This window comes from Ranitomeya imitator, chromosome 2, assembly GCF_032444005.1.
Source record: "Ranitomeya imitator isolate aRanImi1 chromosome 2, aRanImi1.pri, whole genome shotgun sequence".
Taxonomy (NCBI): Eukaryota; Metazoa; Chordata; class Amphibia; order Anura; family Dendrobatidae; genus Ranitomeya; species Ranitomeya imitator.
Genome location: NC_091283.1, coordinates 56,448,003 through 56,472,891, shown reverse-complemented (window position 1 = coordinate 56,472,891; position 24,889 = coordinate 56,448,003). Strand labels below are relative to the sequence as shown.

Genomic DNA, 24,889 nt, shown 5'->3' with positions numbered 1-24,889 from the left:
GAAATTGGACCCCAGTAATTGTTGCGCAGTTTATCCTGAGTACACTGATACCCCATATGTGGGGGTAAACCACTGTTTGGGCACACTTCAGGGCTCGGAAGTGAGGGAGCACCATTTGACTTTTTGAATACGAGATTGGCTGGAATCAATGGTGGCGCCATGTTGCGTTTGGAGACCCCCTGATGTGCCTAAACAGTGGTAACCCCTCAATTCTACCTCCAACACTAACCCCCCCACACCCCTAACCCTAATCCCAACTGTAGCCATAACCCTAATCACAACCCTAACCACAACCCTAATTCCAACCCTAACCCTAAGGCTATGTGCCCACGTTGCGGATTCGTGTGAGATATTTCCGCACCATTTTTGAAAAATCCGCGGGTAAAAGGCACTGCGTTTTACCTGCGGACTTTCCGCGGATTTCCAGTGTTTTTTGTGCGGATTTCACCTGCGGATTCCTATTGAGGAACAGGTGTAAAAAGCCGCGGAATCCGCACAAAGAATTGACATGCTGCGGAAAATACAACGCAGCGTTTCCGCGCGGTATTTTCTGCACCATGGGCACAGCGGATTTGGTTTTTCATATGTTTACATGGTACTGTAAACCTGATGGAATACTGCTGCGAATCCGCAGCGGCCAATCCGCAGCCAAATCCGCACTGTGTGAACATAGCCTAATTCTAAAGGTATGTGCACACGCTGCGGAAAACGCTGCAGATCCGCAGCAGTTTCCCATGAGTTTACAGTTCAATGTAAACCTACGGGAAACAAAAATCGCTGTACACATGCTGCGGAAAAACTGCACGGAAACGCAGCGGTTTACATTCCGCAGCATGTCACTTCTTTGTGCGGATTCCGCAGCGGTTTTACAACTGCTCAAATAGAAAATCGCAATTGTAAAACCGCAGTGAAATGCGCAGAAAAAAACGCGGTAAATCCGCCATAAATCCGCAGCGGTTTAGCACTGCGGATTTATCAAATCCGCAGCGGAAAAATCCGCAGAGGACCAGAATATGTGTGCACATACCGAAACCCTAACCCTACCCCTAACCCTACCCCTAACCCTAGCCCTAACCCTAGCCCTACCCCTAACCCTAGCCCTAACCCTACCCCTAACCCTAGCCCTAACCCTAACCCTACCCCTAACCCTAACCCTATTCTAACATTAGTGGAAAAAAAAAATTTCTTTATTTTTTTATTGTCCCTACCTATGGGGGTGACAAAGGGGGGGGGGGTCATGTATTATTTTTTTTATTTTGATCACTGAGATATAATCTATCTCAGTGATCAAAATGCACTTTGGAACGAATCTGCCGGCCGGCAGATTCGGCGGGCGCACTGCGAATGCGCCCGCCATTTTGGAAGATGGCGGCGCCCAGGGAGAAGACGGACGGGACCCCGGCTGGATCGGTAAGTATGATGGGGTGGGGGGGACCACGGGGGGGGGATCGGAGCACGGGGGGGGGGAATCAGAGCGCGGCAGGCGTGGAACGGAGCACGGGGGGCTGGAACGGAGCACGGGGGGGTGGAACGGAGCACGGGGGGGTGGATCTGAATGCAGGGGGGGTGATTGGAGCACGGGGGGAGCGGACAAGAGCACGGGGGGGAGCGGAGCACTGGATGGAGGGGAGCCGGAGCAGTGTACCGGCCAGATCGGGGGGCTGGGGGGGCGATCGGTGGGGTGGGGGCACACTAGTATTTCCAGCCATGGCCGATGATATTGCAGCATCGGCCATGGCTGGATTGTAATATTTCACCCGTTATAATGGGTGAAATATTACAAGTCGCTCTGATTGGCAGTTTCACTTTCAACAGCCAATCAGAGCGATCGTAGCCACGAGGGGGTGAAGCCACCCCCCCTGGGCTAAACTACCACTCCCCCTGTCCCTGCAGATCGGGTGAAATGGGAGTTAACCCTTTCACCCGATCTGCAGGGACGCGATCTTTCTGTGACACAGCATATGCGTCACAGGTCGGATTGGCACCGACTTTCATGACGCATACGCTGTGTCACAGGTCGGGAAGGGGTTAATGATGGCTTTCGTTTAGCTTTTCTGTATGTAAATCCCATTTCCTTTAGGCGGTTTCTTACAGTTCGGTCACTGACGTTGACTCCAGTTTCCACCCATTTGTTCCTCATTTGTTTTGTTGTGCATTTCCTGTTTTGGAGACATATTGCTTTAAGTTTCCGGTCTTGACGCTTTGATGTCTTCCTTGGTCTACCAGTATGTTTGCCTTTAACAACCTTCCCATGTTTGTATTTGGTCCAGATTTTAGACACAGCTGACTGTGAGCAACCAACATCTTTTGCAACATTGTGTGATGATTTACCCTCTTTTAAGAGTTTGATAATCCTCTCCTTTGTTTCAATTGACATCTCTGGTGTTGGAGCCATGATTCATGTCAGTCCACTTGGTGCAACAGCTCTCCAAGGTGTGATCACTCCTTTTTAGATGCAAACTAACGAGCAGATCTAATTTGACGCAGGTGTTATTTTTGGGTATGAAAATTTACAGGGTGATTCCATAATTTTTTCCTCAGAATTAAGTGATTCCATAATTTTTCCCCTATACTTCGTTAAAAAAAAAGTAATCATTACTGACTACCACATTTTTTGTTCTTGATTTCTTTTAGTATTTCTTAAAGCCAGAAAGTTGCCATTTGAAATGACTTTAGTTTTGTGCCATATCTGTGATCTGGTTTTTTTCTACAAAATTAAACAACTGAATGAACATCCTCCAAGGCCAGTGATTCCATAATTTTTGCCAGGGGTTGTATATATGCATGCCCTGAAGGTTTCCATAGGCTATGTGATCAGATTGTAGCAAAAAAAAAAAAAAATGTTGTGACAAGTAGTGAAGTTTCCACAATCCGTGATGGTTTGGGGAGCCATGTCATCTGCTGGTGTATGTCCGCTGTGTTTTATCAAGACCAAAGTCAGCACAGCCGTCTACCACAAAATTTTAGAGCTCTTCATGCTTCCCTCTGCCAATAAGCTTTTTGGAGACGGAAATTTCATTCTCCAGCAGGACTTGGCTCCTGTCCACACGGCCAAAAGTACCAGTACCTGGTTTACAAACAACAGTATCACTGTGCTTGATTGGCCAGAAAACTCGCCTGACCTTAGCCCCATAGAGAAGGTTGTCAAGAGGAAGATGAGAGACAACAGACCCAACAATGCAGACGAGCTGAAGGCTGCTATCAAAGCAACCTGGGTTCCTATAACACCTCAGCAGCGCCACAGGCTGATCGCCGCCATGCCACGCCACATTGATGCAGTAATTGATGCCAAAGGAGCCCTGAGCAAGTATTGAGTGCATTTACTGAACATACATTTCAGTAGGCCAACATTTCGGATTTTAAAATCGTTTTTCAAGCTGGCGTTATAAAGTATTCTAATTTACTGAGATAATGACTTTTGGGTTTTCATTGGTTGTAAGCCATAATCAACATTAACAGAAATAAACACTTGAAATAGATCACTCTGTTTGTAATGACTCTATATAATATGTGAGTTTCACTTTTTGCAGTGAAGAAGTGATATAAATTACGGTATCTTTTTGATGATATTTTAATTTTGTGAGAAGCACCTGTAAAATAGTCCCAGTACTGATAATTGAGAAGATGGAAAAACAAGTCTGCTTATTCTCCCAAATCAGCTTAAGGCTATGTTCACACTTTGCTTTTTGCTGCTTTTCTCTGCAGCCAAAACCTGATCTGTGTGCAGTAAAAAAAGAAAAGTTGCAGACAAAAAGCAGGTTTAGCTGGCTTTTTTGCTGCTTTTCTTGCGTTTTTTGCTGCATTTTTCAGGATCCCAAAGTTCAGCATTGCTTCCAGCATAGCAGCATGAACAGTACAAGACCACCAATGCAAGATGTATGTCAAACCATAAAACCAATTTTGGAAAAAAGAAGCGCAATTTGATGACATTATATAGTGGAAAAAAGTTTGAAAAAATGCTGACTAGTCTGAACAAAAAAGTTTATATGAATTCATGAAAAAATGCACAATTGGAAATGTGCTAACAGCGGGGGGGAGTAGAATTGGTTAGACATAGTTTACCTAAGATACTGGCAGAGCATTTACTTGGTCAGGCATTGTTCAATTTCACACATTGGTCACTTCTTTACTTTTACACCTTGGGTAGAACAATGAGTTGATAGGGCATTGTTCACTTTCACACATTGGTCGGCCATTCTTTGCTTTTACACCTTGGTAGGGTATTGAGTTGGTAGGGCATTGTTCACTTTCACACATTGGTCGGCCATTCTTTGCTTTTACACCTTGGAATGACATTGAGTTGATAGGGCATTGTTCACTTTCACACATTGGTCGGCCATTCTTTGCTTTTACACCTTGGTAGGGTATTGAGTTGATAGGGCATTGTTCACTTTCACACATTGGTCGGCCATTCTTTGCTTTTACACCTTGGTAGGACATTGAGTTGATAGGGCATTGTTCACTTTCACACATTGGTCGGCCATTCTTTGCTTTTACACCTTGGAATGACATTGAGTTGATAGGGCATTGTTCACTTTCACACTTTAGTTGGTTGGGCTTTGTTTACTTTAACACATATCACTAATTTAATTAAACTGCTCTAATCCTAATATCCAGCTCATGTATTATGGTATAACTTGGGAAGATTATAAAACTAAACGAGTTTCACATCCTGCTTTTCTTCACTAAATACTCTGCAAGAACTGATGGCAATTTTTTTTGCTTTTTTTTGCACTTATTACTTTCTATGGGTGAAAAAACGCTGCAAAAACGCTGAATGAAGTGACATGCTGCAGTTTGTTTTTTTTTAATAAAAAAAACAAGTATTTATTGATTTCATTCACTTTTATAGCACCGTTAATTCCATAGCACTTTACCGACATCATCATCACTGTCCCCATCGGGGCTCACAATCTAGATTCCCTATCAGTATGTCTTAGAGCGTGGGAAGAAACTGGAGGAAACCCCCACAAACGCGGGGAGAACATACAAACTCCTTACAGATGTTGTTCTTGGTGGGATTTGAACCCAGGACCCCATGGCTGTAAAGCAACAGTGCTAACCACTGAGCCGCCATGTATCATATATTGCAGCTTGGCCTCATTCACTTCAATGAGGATCAGCGTCAACACCAGGCAGTCCATATTGGTGCTGTATATAGGAGATAAAAGCAGATTTTCTTTTCTTCTCCCTGATAACCTGTGGAATTTAGATGTATCAACTGTTTCAGATTCGTTTCATGGCTGAAAAGTCTGCAGGAAGAAAATAGAAAGTAAATGACTGGACGGACCGGACTGACAAGTCCTGCGGATGGAAACACTATTTATTTGCTTTCAGTTTTTTTTCTTGTCTCTTCCAGGTTGCGGCGGACTGTACTGCTGGCAGTGCTGTGTTGTGTCCATAGTGTGAACGCGGCCGACTGCGAGAACTTGGCTCTACCGTAATTAGTTCTGGGTAAGAAAGATTTACTTTGCTCTGTTGGATTTTTTTTCACTGCTACTATTCATTTTGGTTGAGGAGTAGAATGGACGTTTAAAGTAAGGTAGTTTATACAGTTTATTAACTTTTTTTTTTTCGGTAGGGGAGTGTTTCTTCAACTAATTTTTTGCTTTTTAAGTTTACCCCATTTATTGTGCAGCATAATTGACATTACTTTTTTTTTGTGGGTCGGAATGAATATGGAGATACTTTGTGTATTTTATTTTTTTTTTATGATTTACTACTTTTGCCTTTGTTGGGTCTCGCAATTAAGCCTAAATGCTGTAGTCATGCTGTGGTATCTAGTGGAGCCGTGCTCTAGTGTCTCCGCAGAAGCTGCAGATTCTTGGGGCATGTGTTCACAAAGTCTTTTTTGCTGAGATTTTGGAGAGGAAACTGAACAGATGCGTTTGAGTTTGACTTCTGCTCCAAAAAGTCCTCAAAAATCTCTGCGCACCTACTCAAATAGCATGGTCACAGGGATCTGCAGCTCCAGCAGGAAGATAAAGGAGCCACCGGGTATAAATAGTGGATCACACTGTAACCACCGCAGTATTTATACACTACATGGTCAAAAGTATTGGCGCACACCTCTTAATTCAGGTTCATCATTCAGCCTCATTGCCACCGGTGTGTAAAATCCGGTCCGTCTGCGCCTTTATGAAAGAACGGCCGGTGGTGCAGAGCTCACTGATACAGTGCGGTCCTGTAATAGGAGCCACCGGGGTAACAAGTCCGTTCATGACATTTCTTCCCTCATAAATCTTCCCCCATTATCCGTGAGTGATATTATTGAGAAGCAGCAACTCAGCCGTGAAGTGGAGACCCCATAACATTGCAGCGGGGTCTACCAGTGCTGAGGAGCAGAGAACAGAAAAGTCACCACCGCTCTACTGACCCCATAACTGCACAGTCCAGACCTCCTCTGGTATTAACAATCGCACAAGCACTGCGCCCCCGCCGGGAGCTTCATGGCCGAGCAGCTGCATGCAGCCTTACATCACCAAGCACAAGGCTGAGCGTCAGATGGAGAGGTCTAAAGATGCCATCACTGGACTCTGTGCAGTGACAGATCGCACTTCTCTGACGTCTGATGGAGGAGTCTGGGTTTGGTGACACCAGGAGAACGTTACCCGCCTGACTGCAGTGTGCCCCCGCTGTACAGTTTGGTTGAGGAGGGATAATACTATGGGCTTGTTTTTCAGAGATCGGCCTTGAATCCTATAAAAGGAAATCCTCCAGAACAAGATATTGTGGAAAATTGTAGCTTTCTTCTTTTGTGGTAACAGTTTTGGGAAGACCCTTTTCTGTTGCCCCATGACTGTGTCCATTGCACAAGGTCCATACAGACATGGAGGGGGAAGATTAATGGAAGAGTTTGGACCTCAACCTTATTCAACACCATGGGATGAACTAGCATGGAGATTGTGAGCCCGGCCTCTCCCCAACATCAGGGTCTGACCTCACCAATGCTGTCCTCTATGACGGGGCAACAATCCCTCAGACCTCTCCATGATCTTGCAGAAAGTCTTCCCAGAAGAGCGGGAGCTGTTATAGCTGTAAAGTGGGGACTGACTCCATATTAATGTCTATGGATTTAGAGCGTGATGGTATAAAAGATCCTGCCGGTGCAATGTGTGCGTGTCCTAATACCTTTGTCCATGTAGTTTTCTGGCAGTCAGACTTTGTTTCCCATCAGCGTTCTGTTCGTTTTGAGAATGGACATTACACGGACCCAGACAAGCACACAGCCATTTTTTTAGCTGATCCGAGAAAGCATCAGTGTATGCCCTATTGTTCGTTTTTGTGGATCAGATTCTGCCATTAAACTGCATGGTAGACGGAAGCAGTCAGCCGCGTGTGAACCTTCCTCATGATTGACAAGTCTGCATCGATGCTAATGATACCGGTCCATACATGTTACTAGGAAGGCGGCACACACCAAGACCTGTACATTTATAACATTTATGACATTAGCAGTGGCTTTGTTTCTACAGAATCAATTTGCTTTTTATTTTACCGTTAATTGCAATTATGATGATTTGACTTTATTTTTTGCAGCTTCTGCAATCAGTTGGTTGTACTGTCCAGCACTTCTGCGTTGTGCTGCACTTACCATATAGACCTGAAGAGGGAGCTCTTTCCATAAGGTATGTACACTGTACAATATAGGGTATGTGCACTATGCAATATAGGGTATGTACACTATGTAATATAGGGTATATATGCTGTACAATCTAGGGTATGTACACTATGCAATATAGGGTATGTACACTATGTAATATAGAGTATGTACACTGTACAATATAGTGTATGTGCACTATACAATATAAATTATGTATACTGTACGATGTAGGGTATGTACACTGTACAATATAGGGTATGTGCACTATGCAATATAAAGTATGTATACTATACAATATAGGGTATGTACACTGTACAATATTATATGTACACTGTACAATATAGGGTATGTATACTGTATAGTGATGAGTATACTCGTTGCTCTGGTTTTTCGGAGTATTTGTTAGTGCTAGGAGATTTAGGTTTCGTTGCCGCAGCTGCATGATTTACAGCTGATAGCTGGATTACGTGTGGGGATTCCCTAGCAAGCAGGCAACCCCCACATGTACTCAGGCTGGCTAGCAGCTGTAAATCATGCAGCTGCGTCAACAAAAATCTCCGAGCAGTTAAAAATACTTGGAGACCACCCGAGCATGGTCGGAAAAACCCAAGCAACGAGTATACGCACTCATCACTAATACTGTACAATATAGGGTGTGTGCACTGTACAATATAGGGTGTGTACACTGTACAATATAGGGCGTGTGTACTGTACAATATAGGGCGTGTACTGTACAATATAGGGCGTGTATACTGTACAATATAGGGCGTGTATTCTGTACAATATAGGGCGTGTGCACTATACAATATAGGGCGTGTATACTGTACAATATAGGGTGTGTACTGTACAATATAGGGTGTGTACTGTACAATATAGGGTGTGTACTGTACAATATAGGGCGTGTATTCTGTACAATATAGGGCATGTGCACTATACAATATAGGGCGTGTATACTGTACAATATAGGGCGTGTATACTGTACAATATAGGGTGTGTACTGTACAATATAGGGTGTGTACTGTACAATACAGGGTGTGTACTGTACAATATAGGGCGTGTATTCTGTACAATATAGGGCATGTGCACTATACAATATAGGGCGTGTATACTGTACAATATAGGGCGTGTATACTGTACAATATAGGGTGTGTATACTGTACAATATAGGGTGTGTATACTGTACAATATAGGGTGTGTACTGTACAATATAGGGCGTGTATTCTGTACAATATAGGGCATGTGCACTGTACAATATAGAGCATGTGCACTATACAATATAGGGCATGTATACTGTACAATGTAGGGTGTGTACTGTACAATATAGGGTGTGTACTGTAAAATATAGGGTGTGCGCACCGTACAATATAGGGCATGTGCACTGTATAATATAGGGCGTGTATACTGTACAATATAGGGCATGTGCACTGTACAATATAGGTTATGTATACTATACAGTATAGGGTTCTTGGTGCCATGTGCTCTGTGCTCTTTGTTCCATGTGTCCTTTGTGATGTGTTCTTGGTGCCATGTACTCTTGGTGCCATGTGCTCTTGGTGCCATGTGCTCTTGGTTCCAAGTGTTCGTGGTGCAACGTGCTCGCGGTTCCATGTGCTCTTTGTGCCATGTATTCTTAGTTCCATGTGTTCGTGGTGCCATGTGCTCTTGATGCAACGTGCTCGCGGTTCCATGTGCTCTTGATGCAACGTGCTCGCGGTTCCATGTGCTCTTTGTGCCATGTATTCTTAGTTCCATGTGTTCGTGGTGCCATGTGCTCTTGATGCAACGTGCTCGCAGTTCCATGTGCTCTTGATGCAACGTGCTCGCGGTTCCATGTGCTCTTGATGCAACGTGCTCGCGGTTCCATGTGCTCTTGATGCAACGTGCTCGCGGTTCCATGTGCTCTTGATGCAACGTGCTCGCGGTTCCATGTGCTCTTGATGCAACGTGCTCGCGGTTCCATGTGCTCTTGTATTGTTAGTTCCATGTGTTCTTGTATTCTTAGTTCCATGTGCTCTTGGTGCCATGTGCTCTTGGTGCATCGTGCTCTTCGTGCCATGTATTCTCTCTCCTCGCTACACTCCTGCTTCCCCTCTTTGCAAATCCCTTCACTGGCTCCCAATTTCCCAGCGTATCCAGTTTAAACTACTAACACTGACCTACAAAGCCATCCATAACCGTTCTCCATATATTTCCAAACTAATCTCTCAATATCTTCCCTCACGTAATCTCCGGTCCTCCCAAGACCACCTTCTCTCCTCCACACTTATTCCCTCCTCACACAATCGCCTCCAAGACTTCTCCCGATTATCCCCCATCCTCTGGAATGCAGTGCCCCAACATGTCTGGTTATCCACCACATTTGGATCCTTTTAAAGAAACCTGAAAACCCATCTCTTCAAAGAAGCTTACAGCCTGTAATTACCACACGGCCACCTCAACACCATTGGAGCTCCTGCAACCCTCGACCTACTGTCACCTTCCCCATAATCCTGTAGAATGTAAGCCCGCAAGGGCAGGGTCCTCTTCCCTCTGTACCAGTCTGTCATTGTTCGTTTTGTTTACTGTACGTGATATTTGTATTTTGATGTAACCCCTTCTCATGTACAGCACCATGGAATTAATGGTGCTATATAAATAAATAATAATAATAATGTTGTGCTCTTGGTGCCATGTGCTCTTTGTTCTATGTGTTCTTTGTTCCATCTGCTCTTGGCGCCATGTGCTCTTGGTGACGTGTTCTTGGTGACGTTCTCTTGGTGCCATGTGCTATTGGTTCTATGTGTTGGTGCCTTGTGCTGTTGGTTCTATGTGTTGTGCCATGTGTTCTTGATACCGCCATGTGTTCTTGGTGCCCTGTGTTCTTGGTGCCATGTGTTAGGGCACATGAGTGAAAATATTAATTAATAATTCACAAAGCGAAAATTACACATCATTATCCTATATTTTTTGCACATACCGACTACTATAGATAAAAATTACCTTTTTTTCCTTAGCTACTATTGTTTTATTTTTATTTTTTTATTCCCAGACCTGTACATGGGGAAATTCAGAAAACCTCTATTCTTTGCCGAATCTTTACCCCGTTTCCCATTTTCAAAGCTCAATCTATGTGAAAAGGATGACTTCAACGGGACGCTATTCTCCACAGAACCTTGTTCTTTTAGATCCATGTGCCTGCAGCTCGGGCGGAGTCTTCAGCAGATGACGCTTTCCGTTCTCGGCCTCCTGGTTGCCTGCAGTGACATATTTTTCCTGCTGGCCCATGTGGTCAGGGTCTTGTATAATATCGCGGAGTCGCTCCTGAACTTTGTGCTGTCAGCGTGTAACATATTTCGGCTTCTCATCATATGCTGCTTCGCCATCTTAGCCTGGATTTGGGATGTTCTATTCGTTACCCCCGGCCTGGTTTACATTGCGATTGACGTGTGCACTGTCATCCTGCATGTAATATTTCAGATATGCCTTATAATATTACTTATCATCGGTGTGACCCTTCTTGCTGCTATAGCATCGAATGCAAAACTTACATCCGAGACCGAGCAGATATCTCGATCATGTATTGGTGACTGCTGATGATAAAAATGGAAACGAAAGATATCTGAAACTTCTCCCACCGAAAAGTCAGTAATTATAAGACTTTGATGACCTCAGAGTTGTAGTAAAATTTTGGTATTACTGCCATGTTTTCTAATTGTTTCTGGGAACTGAGGGTGCCAACGACAACGTATGAGTATTTGTGTATGGGGTGGGTTGTCAGGCATTTTTCTCTTTACTCATTTCACCAAGGACCGGAAGGTCTTAAAAATGTCCTATTAGGGATTGATATTACTTTCCAATATGGAGGATAGCCGTAACCTCTGACCCAGCACATTACTCCAGTGAAAGCTGAGATGACATCTGGGAGAAAGGAGGAGAGCTCGTTCTTCTTCAAGGGTCTTATCACAGACGCTGTTATGGCGATTGCGTGGATGCCGTTATTGGAGGGACACTAGCGACCTGAAACTGGGGTACTCCGAAATGGTGCCCCCTAAAAGCCTTTTGCCTTTTTTTTTAAAATTAAGTATGGTAATGGGTTATTCCAGTAACTTAGAGGGGTTTTCTGTTTTCGGATAACCCCTGCCCCCTGGCTGCAGTTGTTCTTGGAGTGTTTTATGGGGCTTTGCTCTCGGTTCCCAGTTTCCATCCAGATGTCAGAGCTGATAGCAGCCGATCTATGGCAGTGCCAGGTATCAGACTGCCGACTGGTGTCAGACTGCCACCGATCTGATACCGGAAGCCCGAAAAAAAAAACCTTTCGTTATTAATTATCTTAGGGCATGTGCACACGGGCTTTTGTCTCGTTTTTTTTTTTTTTTGCTCAGTTTTGTCATCAAGCTGGTAGGATTTCCTAGTATCAGTAAAATGAATGAGATGCGCACGCTGCTTATTTTTTTCCTATCAGATTTACATCCGCCGTGTCTCAATTTTTGCAGGGTTTTTGCTGCGGATTTCATCTATACTTACGAGCGGGGAGACATCTGTAACAAAACCGCACATAATAAACGAGGGTATTTTACTCTGCGTTTTTCCTGCCAATATATCAGGATTTGCAGACGAATTTTCTGCTATAAATCATAAACGTGTGCACATAGCCTTACGCAAAAAAAAAACCTTTGGTTATTAACAATTTCATGCAAAAAAAATGCTTCATCATCGCATGATGAAAAGTATGGTGCTTCTACAATTGGATATTGAGCCAATGGTTGCAACCTTGAATGTTTCTATTCACTGACTGCAAGCAGACACATGGAAATGATGAAGGATCAATATAGAAACTTCAGTAGAAAGCTGTAGATCTATTAATTGTACGTTGCTGCCAATGGTCTCTTAAGTCAAAGGGTCTTACATTTTTCCCTGATATCTGTGACATTTACATTATGTGTATTCTGATTCCTTCTTGGAAACATTTAATAAAGTACCAAATCCTGTTGGATCCACATCGTCATGTGTTATCTAAATACTAAACAAATTGCGCCCAAAATTCCTTAAATGTAGGCTAAAAGGAAAATCTTTCTTTGTTGCCCACAGCAACCAATTAACAGCACACCTTTCATTTTTTGAGAGCAGGTTGAGAAATGAAAGCAAAGCTCTGATTGGTTGCTATAGGCGACAAAGGCAGCAATGCTATGACCGTTTTCATAAATGAGGCCTAGTGGTCATGAATCTCCCCCTTTTGTGTCATGAATAAAAATTTTTAAAGAAAGTTTGTCAAAAATTGTTAAATATGTGTCAGCAGTAATAGCGTGAATACTATTCTTCTAGATATTTGTGCCCATCATGTCTCTCTTGCTTCCATACCTTCTGACCTCAAGTGTCCCTTAGGCCTCCATGAGGCAGATATAAGTCAAAATACCTTCTTTATTTGTGTAGAACAGGAGAGTGAAGTACAATATTCTATACAGAGGCTTTCAGAAAAAATACTACTCGGCCAGCGGGACGCCGGCTGTGCTACTCGGCCAGCGGGACGCCGGCTGTGCTACTCGGCCAGCGGGACGCCGGCTGTGCTACTCGGCCAGCGGGACGCCGGCTGTGCTACTCGGCCAGCGGGAAGCCGGCTGTGCTACTCGGCCAGCGGGACGCCGGCTGTGCTACTCGGCGCGCGGGACGCCGGCCGTGCTACTCGGCCAGCGGGACGCCGGCCGTGCTACTCGGCCAGCGGGACGCCGGCCGTGCTACACGGCCAGCGGGACGCCGGCCGTGCTACACGGCCAGCGGGACGCCGGCTGTGCTACACGGCCAGCGGGTGCCTCGAACACCAACTATTGCAGTTAGATCTGATCGCTGTTTATTACCAATTACACCTCATCCTCTTCCTACCCCATTATACCTAAAGTATTGCACGGTATATTGCACAAGTGACGAGCCCGCCAAAAAATAGAATTAAAAGCAATCAAAAAGTTATATAAATCCCAAAATGGTATCAATAAAAACTAGATTCTGGCGGCATATCCCGACGGAGCCATTCACTATAATGAGGCAGGTGGAGTCACTTTGTAATTTGTCTGGCGTCCGTTCACTGTCGACCTTTTTGAGACCGGCCCGAAAATCCTGTCAATTGTGAATTTGTGCCCGCCTTTCGGGTCTGCAGATTAAGACACAACTGAGCCAGTAACCTGTGACGTGAAAGTAATGTGAACCCCGACTGATTCTACGGAGGAAGCCACAGCTGTGCAAGCACATATTCGGAAAATGGCCTTTATTTAGTTCTGCCAAATATTTTTGGGGGATCCAGAAAGATTTTTTTTTTTTCCATTTTTCTTTTAGGTTTCATAATGTAAAGTGACTTCCGGCATTAGCGTAGATGTCACAAAATTTGTAATGAATGTCCATTCAATTTAAAATGGCAGCACTACTAAGCTATAAAGATATATATTTGAGGAATGCCATTTTAGAGGTATTTTTATGATCTTCCTTCACAAGGCCTGCGCATAGACAATGGGCCAACAAGGGCACCTTATATTCTAGGCCATGCCAAAAAAAAGTACGGTATGTTTGGTATCATGTTGCACAGGAGGAATGGAATAATGTTTTCTCCTTCGCCTCATTGGGGGACACAGGACTGTGGGTGTATGCTTCTGCCGCCAGGAGGCTGACACTAAGTAAACGTGAAAAAAAGTTAGCTCCTCCTCCATCGTATACACCCTGACACTGGCTACCGGAGAATCCAGTTCATGCTTAGTGTCTCAAGGAGGCACACCTCTGAGTCCTGTTCCTTTGGACTCCTTTTTTCAACATTATGAATTGAAGGGGCGACGGATCCTTTTGAGGGTCCGATCTCCCCAAAACCATCAACGGGCAAGCACGTGTGATTCCATATCCACGTTCCCTTTCTCGCTACGTGGGATTCTGCACCGGACTTGGCCCTGACCACCCTAAGGTATTTAGACCCTGGGCTGTACAGGTGCCCCCAGACGTCCGTGCTTCCCCCCGGATTTCTACACCCCTGCTCTGCTGCGGTGATAGATGGGGTGGTGGACGGTCCCTCTCCTTATCCTAGATAATGGAGATAGGGCTCCTGCACCGTCTTTTTTGCCTCCCTCCTCGCTCTTCTGGCATCTAACATGGGGGGGCTCCTGACAGGGCTTAGGGCTCTGAAAGCTAGGTATCCCTTTGCTACTGAACTTTGTAGTAATTGGGCTGAAAATCCTGCTGTGGATCCTCCGGTGTCCCGTTTAGCCTCTAATACATTGCTATCTCTCCCTAATGGCTCAGCGATTAAGGATCCTACGGATCGTCTTATTGAGAGCTTGGTTCGCTCCGTTTTCGAGGCTTCTAGTTCAGCGCTTTTTCCTTCCTTCGCGGCAACCTGGGTTACTAAGGCTATGATGTCTTGGTCAGAGTCTTTAACAAAGGCTCTTCAAGAAAGTGATTTGTCAGCACTGCAGAATTGGCGGAAATGTCATCTCAGATAGCACTGGCTGGTAGTTATCTGATTAATGCATCTTTGGAAGCTGCAGATTGTGCCTTTCAGCGGCGGCTAATGCTATTGCTATTAGAAGGGCTCTCTGGCTAAGATCATGGCGGGCTGACGCAACCTCTAAAAAATCGCTTACTACTCTACCGTATCAGGGTGGTCGCCTGTTCGGTGAAAAACTGGATCAGCTGATTTCGGATTCCACAGGAGGGAAGAGTAAGTTTCTTCCTCAGCTGAGGATTAGACAGCCTTTTCGCCGCCATTTTCAAGCTCGTTTCAGACCCTTTCGCTATGCTAGATGGGCTCCAGCATCTAGTTCTGCTGCGCAGGGTCGACCCAATCAGGACCGGGACGTTCGGTTCCCCTATTCGGCCAACCAGGGGGGAAGAATTCGTTCCCAGTCAACTAGATCCAGAGGATCTAGGACTCAAAGGTTTTCGGCTAAGTGACTGGAGGTCTCCTCGGGGTTCCTCCAACAGAGTAGGCGGACGTCTACTTTTGTTTCACCAGGTCTGGCTTCAGGTAATCCACGACCGGTGGGTGGGGGAGCCCGTATCTTCAGGTTACAGGATAGAGCTGGTCCGTCTTCCTCCACCCCGGTTCTTCCCATCCCGTCTTCCCAAGTCCGAGTCTCTCCGGCAAGACCTGTACAACTCCATAGAGACCCTTCGTCTCAGCGGAGTAATTTCTCCTGTTCCAAGGGAGGAAAGGTTTCGGGGCTTTTATTCCAATCTTTTTGTAGTCCCCAAAAAGGACGGAACAGTCAGGCCTATTCTAGATCTAAAACTTTTAAACAGGTTTGTCTGCGTTCATCACTTTCGGATGGAATCCCTCAGGTCTGTCATCGCCTCGCTAGAAAACGGAGAGTTTTTGGCCTCAATAGACATTCAGGACGCCTATCTACATATTCCCATCTTTCCACCTCATCAAAGATTTCTCCGGTTTGCCTTAAACGATCAGCACTTCCAGTTCACGGCTTTACCCTTCGGGCTGGCCTCCGCCCCCAGGGTGTTCACAAAAGTCATGGCAACTGTAGTGTCCATTTGCACTCCCGGGGCATAGTTGTCCTGCCTTATCTAGACGATCTACTGATCAAAGGGGCGACTTTTCAATCTTGCAGGGAAAATGTCGGCATCACTCTGGACACCCTTTCTCGTCTAGGTTGGCTAATAAATTTAAGGAAGTCATCCCTTCAACCATCTCGGAGAATCTCTTTTTTAGGCATGATCTTCGACACCTCTCAAGCCCTTTCAATTCTCCCCCAGGACAAGGTCCTCGCCCTTCGGCAGGAAGTGTGGAAGCTTCAACAACCGTACACTCATACGATCCAGTCTTGCATGAGGGTGTTAGGAAAGATGGTTGCAACTATAGAGGCAGTTCCTTTTGCGCAGCTTCATCTTCGTCCTCTCCAGCAAGCTATCCTGGCAGTGTGGAACAGAAATCCTCTCTCCCTCAACCACAGATTCCGGTTGTCTCTCCAGGTCAGGCAATCCCTCTCTTGGTGGCTAAACAGCTCATCACTCCTCAGGGGGAAGCCCTTTCCCCCAACCAATTGGCTTGTGGTCACAACAGATGCCAGTCTCCGGGGTTGGGGAGCAGTGTTCTTCCATCACACAGCTCAGGGGCTCTGGTCCCTTCAGGAATCAGCCCTCCCCATCAATCTCTTAGAGATCCGAGCAGTTCGGCTAGCCTTGCGACATTTCCACCATCTTCTGGCGGGTCACCCTGTCTGAATTCAATCGGACAACGCCACAGCTGTGGCCTATATAAATCACCTGGGGGCACTCGCAGCAAGGCAGCCATGCAGGAAGTAAAACAGATTCTATTCTGGGCAGAGAGAAATCACTCTGTGATTTCGGCAGTCCACATTCCGGGCGAAGAGAACTGGGCGGCAGATTTCCTAAGCCGTCAGGGTCTAGCGTCCGGGGAATGGTCTCTCCATCCCGAGGTTTTTCTACAGATATGCCATCGTTGGGGGACGCCAGACGTGGATCTAATGGCGTCCAAGGGCAATGCCAAGGTGCCCAGATTTGTCTCTCGGTACCGAGATCCTCAGGCTATCGCGGTAGATGCGCTAGTACTGTCTTGGAACCAATTTCTCTTCCCTTATCTGTTCCCGCCTCTGGCTCTGCTCCCGAGAGTAATCAAGAAAATCAAGGCAGAGAGAGTACCGGCTATTCTGATCGCTCCGGATTGGCCTCGTCGGACCTGGTATGCAGACCTGGTGCAGCTTCTCGCCGGGGTTCCATGGCGGCTCCCCGATCGGCCAGATCTTCTTTCGCAAGGGCCAATCTACCACCAGAACTCAGGGGTCCTACGTTTGACGGCCTGGCCGTTGAATCTTGGGTGTTAACTCGGGCAGGATTCTCCCAAGAGGTAGCAGATACTATGATCAGTGCACGTAAGACTGTTTCGGCCAGAATCTACCATCACACTTGGAAAATTTTCCTTTCTTGGTGTAGAGAGCACGGGCTGCCCCCTCTGCGTTTTTCCGTCCCCAACATTCTAGCCTTTCTTCAAACAGGCCTGGATTCTGGGCTTGCGCCAACTACTCTTAAACGGCAGATCTCGGCCTTATCTGTCTTTTTTCAGCGCAGGATTGCTACTAATCTTCAGGTCAAAACTTTTTTCCAGGGTGTCGCTCATAAGGTCCCTCCTTATAAGACTCCTTTGGATCCTTGGGACCTTAATTTGGTCTTAAGGGCTTTACAGGACGCTCCTTTTGAGCCTCTTCAGGATATTTCCTTGACTCTCCTTTCCTGGAAAGTTGTATTTTTAGTGGCCATAACCTCCATAAGGCGGGTATCAGAGCTGGCAGCCCTCTCCTGTCATTCTCCCTTTCTTCGTTTTCATCAGGACAAGGTAGTGCTCAGACCAGCACCGTCTTTTTTGCCGAAGGTTGTTTCCTCATTCCACATCAATGAGGATATTGTTCTGCCCTCTTTTTGTCCTGCGTCCACGCACCGTGTAACAAAAGCTCTCCATACGTTGGATCTGGTGAGGGCACTGAGGAGGTACGTTTCCCGAACGGCTCCTTTTCGCCAGACAGATGCTCTGTTTGTCCTTCCAGAAGGTCGCAGGAAGGGTTGTGTGGCCTCAAAATCCACCCTGGCCAGGTGGATACGGGCAACCATTCAGGAGGCCTATCGCTCCAAGGGCATGATGGTTCCGGCTGGAATCAAGGCTCATTCCACTAGAGCAGTGGGGGCTTCCTGGGCGATTCGGCACCAGGCCTCAGCAGAACAGGTTTGCAGGGCTGCCACCTGGTCTAGTCTGCATACGTTTGTCAAATATTATAATGTCCACTCCCAGATCTCTGCGGATGCAAGTTTGGGTAGAAGGATTCTTCAAGCGGCGGTGGCGCACTTATAGAGAATCCTTCTCCGAATAATTTCTGCTGGTGAGTTAATTTCCCTCCCTGGGACTGCTTTAGGACATCCCACAGTCCTGTGTCCCCCAATGAGACAAAGGAGAAATAGGGATTTTTGTGTTACTCACCGTAAAATCCTTTTCTCCGAGACGCTCATTGGGGGACACAGCTCCCTCCCTGGTAGCCTGTTGGCTGCTTTGGCTGTATCTGTTTTTGTTAGTCAGTAGGACTTTTTCTAGACATAAGTTTTCTGTATTAATGCTGTTATATCATTTTTTGTGTTTTGTTCTCCTACTGCTTTTGCACCAAACTGGAGTCTCTGGTAGCCAGTGTCAGGGTGTATACGACGGAGGAGAAGCTAACTTTTTTTCACGTTTACTTAGTGTCAGCCTCCTGGCGGCAGAAGCATACACCCACAGTCCTGTGTCCCCCAATGAGCGTCTCTGAGAAAAGGATTTTACGGTGAGTAACACAAAAATCCCTATTTCTGAGATCATTTTGGCAATTAGCAATGCTGTGTGCAACACATGTTTGGTTTAACTCACAAATATTTATATTTATTTTCTTTTTTAAACACTTTGTGCATCCACATATCACTGCCTCCTGATGATGCGTTTAGGTGAAACGCGTTGAGGCGTGTTAACCAGCATATACGATGAGTATCTGTCCTCGCTTTCTGTTATCATCTATATATGTGTAATGTCAGCTAATAATAAGGGCTGTATATTGCTTTTAATTTTTTCTGCCTTACATTTATGACATGGCTACCAGACTGGAGCTTATCATTGAAACATTTTTCTTGGAAAATAGGTGTCTATAGGGTCTCCAAGGGTCAGCCGCCGTGGATTGGGGGCGCCATATCCGCTGACCAGTAGGGCGCCAACCCCCACAACTAGGTAGGCCTTGATATCAGCAAGGAACAGAGATAGTGAGGTTGTTCTTATTCACGAGCACTTTTGCACTTTGTTGTTGTCCGTGTCTTCCACCCTGCCACAATTTGTATTTCAGACAACATCGGCTTTTATACAATTCCCTATCTAACTTTCCTGTTATGCATATTTGATGGCCCAAATGAGACACTAAATTAGGGCACATACAGGTCCTTCTCAAAAAATTAGCATATAGTGTTAAATTTCATTATTTACCATAATGTAATGATTACAATTAAACTTTCATATATTATAGATTCATTATCCACCAACTGAAATTTGTCACGTCTTTTATTGTTTTAATACTGATGATTTTGGCATACAACTCCTGATAACCCAAAAAACCTGTCTCAATAAATTAGCATATTTCACCCATCCAATCAAATAAAAGTGTTTTTTAATAACAAACAAAAAATCCATCAAATAATAATGTTCAGTTATGCACTCAATACTTGGTCGGGAATCCTTTGGCAGAAATGACTGCTTCAATGCGGCGTGGCATGGAGGCAATCAGCCTGTGACACTGCTGAGATGTTATGGAGGCCCAGGATGCTTCAATAGCGGCCTTAAGCTCATCCAGAGTGTTGGGTCTTGCGTCTCTCAACTTTCTCTTCACAATATCCCACAGATTCTCTATGGGGTTCAGGTCAGGAGAGTTGGCAGGCCAATTGAGCACAGTAATACCATGGTCAGTAAACCATTTACCAGTGGTTTTGGCACTGTGAGCAGGTGCCAGGTCGTGCTGAAAAATGAAATCTTCATCTCCATAAAGCATTTCAGCCGATGGAAGCATGAAGTGCTCCAAAATCTCCTGATAGCTAGCTGCATTGACCCTGCCCTTGATGAAACACAGTGGACCAACACCAGCAGCTGACATGGCACCCCACACCATCACTGACTGTGGGTACTTGACACTGGACTTCAGGCATTTTGGCATTTCCTTCTCCCCAGTCTTCCTCCAGACTCTGGCACCTTGATTTCCGAATGACATGCAAAATTTGCTTTCATCAGAAAAAAGTACTTGGGACCACTTAGCAACAGTCCAGTGCTGCTTCTCTGTAGCTCAAAAGTGGCTTTACCTGGGGAATGCGGCACCTGTAGCCCATTTCCTGCACACGCCTGTGCACGGTGGCTCTGGATGTTCCCACACCAGACTCAGTCCACTGCTTCCTCAGGTTCCCCAAGGTCTGGAATCGGTCCTTCTCCACAATCTTCCTCAGGGTCCGGTCTCCTCTTCTCGTTGTACAGCGTTTTCTGCCACATTGTTTCCTTCCAACAGACTTACCATTGAGGTGCCTTGATACAGCACTCTGGGAACAGCCTATTTGTTGAGAAATTTCTTTCTGGGTCTTACCCTCTTGCTTGAGGGTGTCAATGATGGCCTTCTTGACATCTGTCAGGTCGCTAGTCTTACCCATGATGGGGGTTTTGAGTAATGAACCAGGCAGGGAGTTTATAAAAGCCTCAGGTATCTTTTGCATGTGTTTAGAGTTAATTAGTTGATTCAGAAGATTAGGGTAATAGGTCGTTTAGAGAACCTTTTCTTGATATGCTAATTTATTGAGACAGGTTTTTTGGGTTATCAGGAGTTGTATGCCAAAATCATCAGTATTAAAACAATAAAAGACGTGACAAATTTCAGTTGGTGGATAATGAATCTATAATATATGAAAGTTTAATTGTAATCATTACATTATGGTAAATAATGAAATTTAACACTATATGCTAATTTTTTGAGAAGGACCTGTATAGGAGATTTAGGGTCAGCCGACGTGGAGCGGGGGCGCCAATCTCGTATATATATATATATATATATATATATATATATATATATATATATATATATATATATATATATATATATATATATATATATATATATTATGATTCCCCAGGTCAGTATGAGTACACAGATACCAAACATGTATAGTTTATTTTTAATTTGTATGAAAAAAAAGTTTTTGTGTTTTGTCGCCAGTTTCCGAGACCCATAACATTTCCAGTTTTTGGGACCTGGGGCTGTGTGATGGCTTATTTTTTGCGCCCCAAGCTGATGTTTTTACTGATACCATTTTGGGATATATATGATTTTTGATCGCCTCTCATTGCATTTGATTGTTATGTTGCGGCGAGCAAAAAAATATTAATTCTGACGTTTTGATTTTTTTTCTCGTTACCGTGCTCAATAATTGGATTAATTTATTTTATATTTTGATAGATCAGACATTTATGAATGCAACGATACTAAATATGTGTATTTTTTTAAATTGTTTTATTTTCAAAGGGGCAAAAGGGGGTGATACGTTTTTGTTTTTTTTTGTATTTATACAAATTTTTTTTAAAAATTTTTTTACTGAGTGTAATAGTTCCCTTAGGAGATTTAAGCTGCGCTTGTCCGATCACTTAAGTAATCATGGTCTGCTATGACGCCACAAGATGGTGTTCACCAGAGTATCGTAACGACAGGCATGGGGGTCATCTGCAGACTCTCGGCTGTCATGTCAGCCCATCGTCGCCCTGCGATCATGTGACATAGGCGCCGTTGGGCTGCTGTAATGCTGCGCTTATGGTCAGAGTGTGTTAAATCTTGCTGACAACAGGATTTAACAATTAATCAACATCCCTGGGCCGAACTCCAATCCACCCGCGGCTGTTAAAGGTACATGATGACAGATTAAATCAGCTGCCATATGTGGGGACAGATGCAGGTTCAGCGTTTGAGCCCACATCAAAGTCAGGGACACGACATATGACGTAAATATAAGTCATATGTTGTGACTGGGTTAAACAATATGTTATTTTCTGATGCCATATTCCCTTTAAAGGAGCTGCCCATTACTTCGATATTGAAGAGCTATCCAACACCCCCACAGGTCAGCTGTTATCAGCTCAGCCAGATACAGACAGTGTATAGAGCCGAAACAGCACACTGCCATATACTGCGAAGTGGCCGTTCTTTGGTACTGCAGCTCAAACCCCATTCCCTTTAATAGGAGCTGTCATATAAGACAGCTTGTGGATACAGCTCACCCTATGCAATATATGTGTGTTGTTTAATCTGTTTTCTGGGGAAACCACTTCCACTTTGCCCAGGTAAGGCTTGTAAGGTATCATGCAGCTTTAATCAAAGGGATCAGAAAGGTTTTTCAATCCAGAAAAGTGAATTAAGAGCAAAAAATTCTTTTATTGTGACTTCATTAAAATAATAGCATGGGCATAGAAAAATATGACACGTCTGACCCGTAAAGAAAACTGACGAGTTTCAAGTCTGGCTGACTCTTAACTTGCAATTACTCTACAATTAACAGTCTGCCAGGCTTGAAATGCGTCAGGTATTTTTAAAAGGCCCCTGCTAGTATTTTAATGAGGTCACAATTCAGATTTTTTTTTGTTTTTAATTAGTTTTGCTGGATTGAAAAACCTTTGTTATCACTTTGATCAACAGGAGCTGAGCCGCAATACACAAGAAGAACTACTATGGAGTGCGCGGAGCTCTGCTGTTTCACTCCTCATGTCCGCCTGCCTTGTGATCTTGTATGATTGACTTTTACAAGGTGCCAGATCTTGACCACCCACCATTCTGATGTCCATGTCCCATCCTAAGGACATGCCATTAATACGTTACTACTTTACGCCATCGATGACTCTATCCGCTTGTTACATTTCAGGGGTCAGCGCTGTCTCTTGCAATCATCCCTACATCTGTAACTCTGGCACCTGGATACAGTAACATATTTTCCCCTTTTTTTTACAATTACTGTGAGTTCACATTGATTGAACGTCTCAATGACCAGAACCCTATGGGTTCTGGAATATCTCTATGACATGCCATTTTTTTAATTATAATACCCCACAAAGACCATTATTGTATTCTCCCCCATACTCACAAAAATTACTACTAAATACCATGGGCAGCATGATGTCTCCGCAGTGCCTGGTGGCACTGGGGTCAAGGATTTGGCTTCAACCAAGGGCAACAATGGAGAAAAATTGATCAAATTATGTGTACATTTTGCATCGGGAAGTCTGATGACAAATCTGCTGTATACTTTTGCATAGAAATCATTTTTTACATTTTTTTTTAGACTTTGATACATGAATTAATCAATTAAAATACAGCAGCATCATGGACAGACACAAAGGTCACACCCAGACTATATTACCGGGAGGGACACTCATCCAAGAGAAAAATTTTACATTTGGATAATACAGCCTATATTACCAGGAGGGGCACTCATCCATGAGAAAAATCTTACATTTGGATAATACAGCCTATATCACTGGGAGGGAAACTTTCACAAGGGAAAAATCTAAAATTTGTATTAGGCTGGAAACTGCACATCAGGGGGTCTAAATATGAATGACGGAATGAAGATTGCAGACTGAAAGTTACTGTACTGTTAATTACGTAAGATAACCGAAGGTCCATTACCTTTAAATATAACCTTCTCACCAGTAGAACCAGTTCAAGACCTATTTCCTCATAGTTTTGATCTTTGTCATTTCCACTCCCATAAGATGTATTCTCATCTAATGAAACTATAGACGTTCATCTCACTTCTTGTCGCGGGCAGGCTAACATCTCTCCAGGTAGGCAGCACATCAGTCAGTCTATTCCTTATCCCTGTATATAATGTATCTCTGCAGTGTGGGAACTATAGAAGGACCAGGACTCATGATGCAGACATTTCCTGAATGTATGGAATATATAGTGGATTATTGCATTCAAAGCTGCGACATTGTAGATGACTTCTAGATTTTATGGTTATCGGTACACTATGGGGGGGTTAATATCATATCAATCATTTCTATAAAAGAAGTTAGTTCTCAGTGAGTTCTACATAGAATTCTGCAGTGTTTTGGACTCTGCTTATAGACGCGCTTCACCAGTGTCAGACTTGTGTACTAACGACCCCACAGTAACATTGACTCTTGGGTCCACAGTTTAGCTATATACACTATAATATATAACATATACTGTAATATACTGGGCAGTTTGATAAATGAATAAGAAGCTGTTACATAGTTAATTGCATCACCTACTGTTTATATTTTGGGGCGGGGGGCTGTAGGGGGATTCTCCTGTTTTCTTGAGCGCCACTCCAATTCTGCTGTTCATTCAGCACCCCTTCTTTCTATTGACTAAAGCTCAGTAACATGTCCCTTGGCTTAGGATAACAATGTACATCCATTCAAACCAATGATTAAATGAAAATTTGCGTAAGGTTTCATGCACATTAGTTGGAGCATTTTGGGTCATAATACAGTGCAGACAACTAGACTTGAGCAAAAAAGACTCACCAGACCCGGATCCAGCATCTATATCAGTGATCCTTATCTGCTGGACCAAAGCTCTGAGAACTTCCTCCTTCCTGACCGCATCTTATAAAGTTACATAGATTGAAAAAAGACACAGGTCCATCAAGTTCAACCTTTCTCCATTTTCTACTGCTAGATAATTAACAACCCACAGTGCCATTTGTCATAAGAAAAGCACCCAGCTCTTTTCTAGATGCTCTTATAGAATCTGCTAT

General features: G+C 44.3%; 1 long non-coding RNA gene across 2 annotated transcripts in view; it reads left to right on the top strand.

Annotated features, from left to right (window-relative positions):
* Positions 1-2,010: 2,010 nt before the first annotated feature.
* LOC138661851 (uncharacterized) overlaps positions 2,011-24,889 on the top strand; it is a 90,629-nt gene continuing 67,750 nt past the window's right edge. For both annotated transcript variants that reach the window (XR_011317972.1, XR_011317971.1), the window contains exons 1-2: positions 2,011-5,454; positions 7,540-7,628. This is a non-coding gene — a long non-coding RNA (uncharacterized lncRNA). The remainder of the gene's footprint in view (positions 5,455-7,539; positions 7,629-24,889) is intronic.